General features: G+C 43.1%; 1 pseudogene; it reads right to left on the bottom strand.

The window, feature by feature from the left end:
* Positions 1-1,695: 1,695 nt before the first annotated feature.
* On the bottom strand, positions 1,696-2,798 carry LOC101590180 (annotated as a pseudogene).
* Between the last annotated feature and the right edge of the window lie 2,207 nt (positions 2,799-5,005).

Here is a 5,005-nt window from a genome sequence, read left to right as displayed (position 1 = left end):
AATAGAATGATTTGTTCTAATGGTGTTTGTAAATAGGATCTCAAGTCCGCATCTTGTACAGCAATTAACCACTAAAAAGAATGTATGCAGTGTGTTAATTATTGAAACTGTCCTACCGATTTGATTTGAAACTGTCTCATTGCTTTTGTTTATCAATAAAATTATGGCAAAAAAAGGGCCAGCCAGATAGCTCAGTGGACTAAAGCTCCTGCTTAGGTAGAGTGCAGTAGCTGGGGTTCGATCCCTGGCATGCTATGCCAGCCCCAGCCCTGGGGTACACTGAGACGGTGACTGAGACTGGGCATTGTGGTGCGTGCCTGTAATCCCAGAGCTTGGGAGGCTGAAAACAGGAGAATCACTATGAGTCCAATCTTCATAGGGAGACCCTATACACTCTGTCCTAAACTCATTAAAAAAAAAAAAAAAGGAACAAAGGCCTCAATCTCAGGCCCAACCCAAGTTGTATTCATTCATGAAGAAAGGAGTGGCTTGAGGATGAGTGACTGAAAAATCATGGGAAATAGGTGAGTGCTATGATCTGGGCTAGGTGGGAAGCCCCAAGTAACCTCTGCAATATGTAAAGAAGGATATACAGAAAGAGCAATCTGCATAACACAATTGAGAGAGTATCTAGTGTTTTGGCGTTGATGCTTCACCTCTGGTGTGTAATCTTTTAAGGACTACCCCCAGGCTTAATCCCAGCCAACAGCATGGAGCATTGGCTCTTTCTTTATCCCATCTTGCCCATCCTGGCTCACACAGGAAAAAACAGGTGGGAGTCTGAGGAAACCCCTGGAATCTTTAAAGAGTACCATCAGTACCTCAGCTGGGGTGACTTGCATTGCTTAAGGCCAGTTGAAGGGATAAGGAAAAGTGCTAGCTAGCTCTGTACAAGTCAGTACATGGAAATAAGGTTAGACTCAGCCAAAATAGAGACAATCACTCCTCTTTCAAGGAGAGATGCCCAAGTGGTCCTCCTCAGAGAAGGCTCAAGGTTTCAATAAGTTTAGTCTACCACTGCCTGGTTCCAAGGCCTACATGACATGGGAGAAGGGTCTGGTAGAGGAAATCTGTACAATCAATGATAGTAAAGGATCAGAGAGAAAGAAGTGGGGAATTAAAAACAAGAAGATCAGTGACATATCTCCAAACAAATTTCACCTCCTAATAGCATGTGGAGCTGCAAACTCACCCATGGATTGAGTCACTATAATACGACATATTTAACTCTTTCAGGAAAATACCTAGAAGGAAAAGAGTATGTCCAAATGGAGTTTCTAATCTTAGTTGTTTTCTTTTCTCACTGTGGCTTCCAGTTTCTAGTCACAAAGAAAAAGCTCCAGTCCATCTTTTAATTTCTTTTGAAAACTCCCTGACATTACAGAACTAAACTGAAAGGCATTAATATTCTGCTCTTACATTTTCATGACAAACAGAAAAGTTCATGAGCCAAACAACAACAACAAAAACAGGGTGAAACTTGCAAAACTAAATATGGATCTCAGCATAAACAGCTAAACAGAGAAAAGAATTACAATTATTTGATTAAAAAATCATGAGTGGATGATAAAGTGTGTAGAAACTGAAAATTTACAAACTATTTAAAACCTGGAATTGCTGACTGTTCCAAAACTACATGGATGGATCATGGTGGTTGTGACCAGCAGAAAGGGTTATGGATGAATCTGCATTGTTCTAGCTTCTCCCCATGCCACCCATCTCTGAGGAAAGCCTGACATTGATTAACTATTGAGCCAGGCTAATGCTGGCAGCAGATCCAGTGATGGTAACCTGCCTATTAGTAGATCCTTCCCCTGGGTTCACAGTTTTGATCTGTGCCCCAGACATGTGACAGAACTCATTGAATTCGGTGCCTTGAAGGCCAATTACACAGCCAATCAAGTCATTTGAAATGGTGAATTTATAAGAAGTAGTGTGAGCAGATGCATCCAAACCTGCCCAATAGCCTTCCACCTCTGGAGAGCAGGATTCAATGCCACTGAATCTGGTATTGCCATGCTTCATGGGAAAATGAGACTGTTGCACTGCCAAATGGTGCACCTTGGTCAAATCTGGCTGTGGATAGGCATACTGTCCTTGAATGGTATGGGCCTCTAGAGGTGGTCCCTCCAGGTCAGGGTTGAGGCACATGGATGGGGTGGTATGGGGAAAGCTCGCACTGTTGCTGCCTGTGTTGTATCTGTCCTGACCACCTGCAAAGAAGACTGGAGAACTTGATGGCTTGGGCCAGTAGGGAATGCTCACGCCCTTCAGGGGGGACTGGGAGAGAGTCTCCAACATGACCATGAAGATCTGTTTGATACACTCAGTGATGGATTGCAGGATACCAGCAACAGTGATGGCCCCCTCAGTTGAATTGGGGAGCATATCTCCTGCCACTTGGACCTGAGTCCCTGTACTCTCTCCTATTTCCTTGATCTTGCAACCACCTTCTCCAATGAGAGCCACACTGACTAGCAGGCACCACCAGCCTCAGAGTGACCGGGGGTCTACTGACAGCTGTGCTATTGGTCATAGAGCTGCTGCTGTCCTCTTCTAGTTTGTCAATGATCATAGCAAAGGTTTTGAAGATGGCATTAGTGGGTCCAACCAAAGTGATAATTTGCTCACTTTATAATACTTGCATGCCTCTCCTCACGCATCTTCTCAACTGATTCTCCTTTCTTTCTAATGATATTGCCAACTTCCTTAGCTTGCAAAAGTAGTCAGATGGTGAGAGTGACATTTAATCCACCTTCAATCACACCAGTGTCCATGTTGAATACTATAGCGAGTTGGACTTTTTGAGTGGTCAAGTCTTTGGTCACTGGTGGAGATCAAAGCCAAAAACTGCAGGTACAAGGTGACTGAGGGGAAAAGAGGAGTGGGCAGGAAGGGGAAGGGTGGGAGGCTGGGGGGATGGAACAATAGGGGTGAGCGGGAAGGCAACCCCCCCAGCAGCAGAGGATGAAGGGGGTGGAGGAGGAGGAAGAAGAATGGGGAAAGAGACTGTGGGGTGGGTGGAGGGCAGTGGAGGGCAGCCAGAGAGAGCGCAGGCTGAGGCTGCTCTGGCTGCTGCCTCTGCTGGTCTGGGAGTCTAGTCTTCGTTTTTGAGGGATCACCAAATGTATTTGCACGATGGTTATACTAGACCTTGGGTATTTTTTGGAGTGCTGGATCAATATTCATGTATCTCTTACGATATTTTTTGTTGTAGAATATTCTTATTTTTCCATCAGTTTTTAACAGATAGTTTTCCAGTATATATTAGTCTGAATTGGAACTTTTGTTCTTTTCAGGTTTGACGCGCTTTACTCCAAGCTCTCTTGTTGAGAACTGTGCTATAATCCGGATGTATTCATCTGTTTGTTTTTGTTTTTGTTTTTGTTTTTTTTCTCTGATAGCTTTTAAGGTTCTGTGTTTGTCCGGACATCTGAGATTTTGACTACTTTGTGTCATAGAAAGTTCCTTTTTTCAATAGTAATCATAAGGTAGCTTCTAAACAGAGATGACTCACTGTGTACCCCCAAAGCCATGTGTTCTTGCTCATCAGGGCTTTACAATGAGCAAATGATGTACTTGTTGAACTTTAGTAATACAAATGTATCCTCTTTATTTGGATATAAGGATTACATTCCTGCAAGTAATGTCCGTTTAAGATTTCAAGGTAACCCTTATCCTTATCCACTCTAAACTCAGCCTCTAGTGTTAAGCTTCTACTTGCACATGTCTGTCTTGCCTCATACTTGGAAACTTTTCCGTTATGATTTTTATTTTTTTAATATATTTGGAGCAGGGTCTCACTATGCAGCTTGGACTATAGTGATTCTCCTGTTTTCAACCTCCTCAGGGCTAGGATTACAGGCATGCACCACCATGTCCAGTCTTAGTCACCATCTCAGCACACCCTGGGGACAGATCTGGCTACAGCACACCTGGGATTGAACCCCAGTCCCTGTGTCTCCCTCCCTAAGCAGGTGCTTTAATCTGCTGAGCTATCTGGCCGGCGCTCATGTAAGTCTTCTTAGCACCATCTAGTAGTTGTTGGATAAATTTTGTTGTTGTTCTCTTATCCTTTTTATGGTTTCTCTGGGTAAATGTCTTGAATTTTTTTTTTTTTGAATTTTTATTTTGTCCTTTCTGACGCCATGTCTTCAGAGTGGTCCATTCTGCTGTTTCTGAAATCTATAGAATTCTTTCTCTCTGATGTCTTTTTAGTACTCTTTTGTGGAGTATATATCTTTAGAAAATTAGTTGTTCATGTTTTCAGCCATTTGGTTAGCTCTTCCAACTTTTTATTTGTTTCTTCTATATCCACATTGGTCCTTTCATATATTAGTTCAACTATTTGGGAGGTTATGTCCCCCTTGAACTCTCAGAGTTTCTTTACTTCCTTTATAATGATTTTTCACAGTTCTGGTATCTCATGACAGAAAAAGGCTTATCCCCTCCCCTTGTTGTTTTTGCTGTCTTCCACCACCCTAAACTGGTGCCCCTCTGCCATGGCCCACCCTACCGTGGAACCAGCCAATTGTGGACTGAAACCGCTACAAACTATGAGTTAAATGAACCTTTCCTCCCTTAACTTTGGATGTCAGATATTTTGTCTCAGCAAAAAGAAAAGTAGCAAAGACAATAGCACTGGTTAGCTTCTAATGTCTACTGTACTTCTACAGCCCCCTGTGACAGAGGTAGATGGAAAGATAAGGGAGAAGAGATATTGAGGAGTAGGAAAAAAAAAAACTATGAATAGAGATGAATGAAGAGAAAGTCAGAAGATAGAAGAATACACTAAAAAGGGGAGTGGGTATCCGAGAGGAAAGGTTTATCTAGCTCTCAGTTTGCAGAGGTTTCAGTCCACAGTCACCTGGCTCCAAGGCAGGGTAGGATGGCAGAGGGGCATCACAGAGGAGGAACAGTTCTTGAGGTGAAAGGGAGGGAAGCAGGCAGTGAGCCACAAGTAGCAAGCAGTAGAAGAAACAGTAGCAACAAGCCTGCCTCTCCC

The sequence above is a fragment of the Octodon degus genome, unplaced genomic scaffold (genome assembly GCF_000260255.1).
Source record: "Octodon degus isolate 3935 unplaced genomic scaffold, OctDeg1.0 scaffold00037, whole genome shotgun sequence".
NCBI lineage: Eukaryota > Metazoa > Chordata > Mammalia > Rodentia > Octodontidae > Octodon > Octodon degus.
The sequence above is the reverse complement of the archived record's forward strand: the minus strand, read 5'-3'. Positions and strand labels throughout refer to the sequence as shown.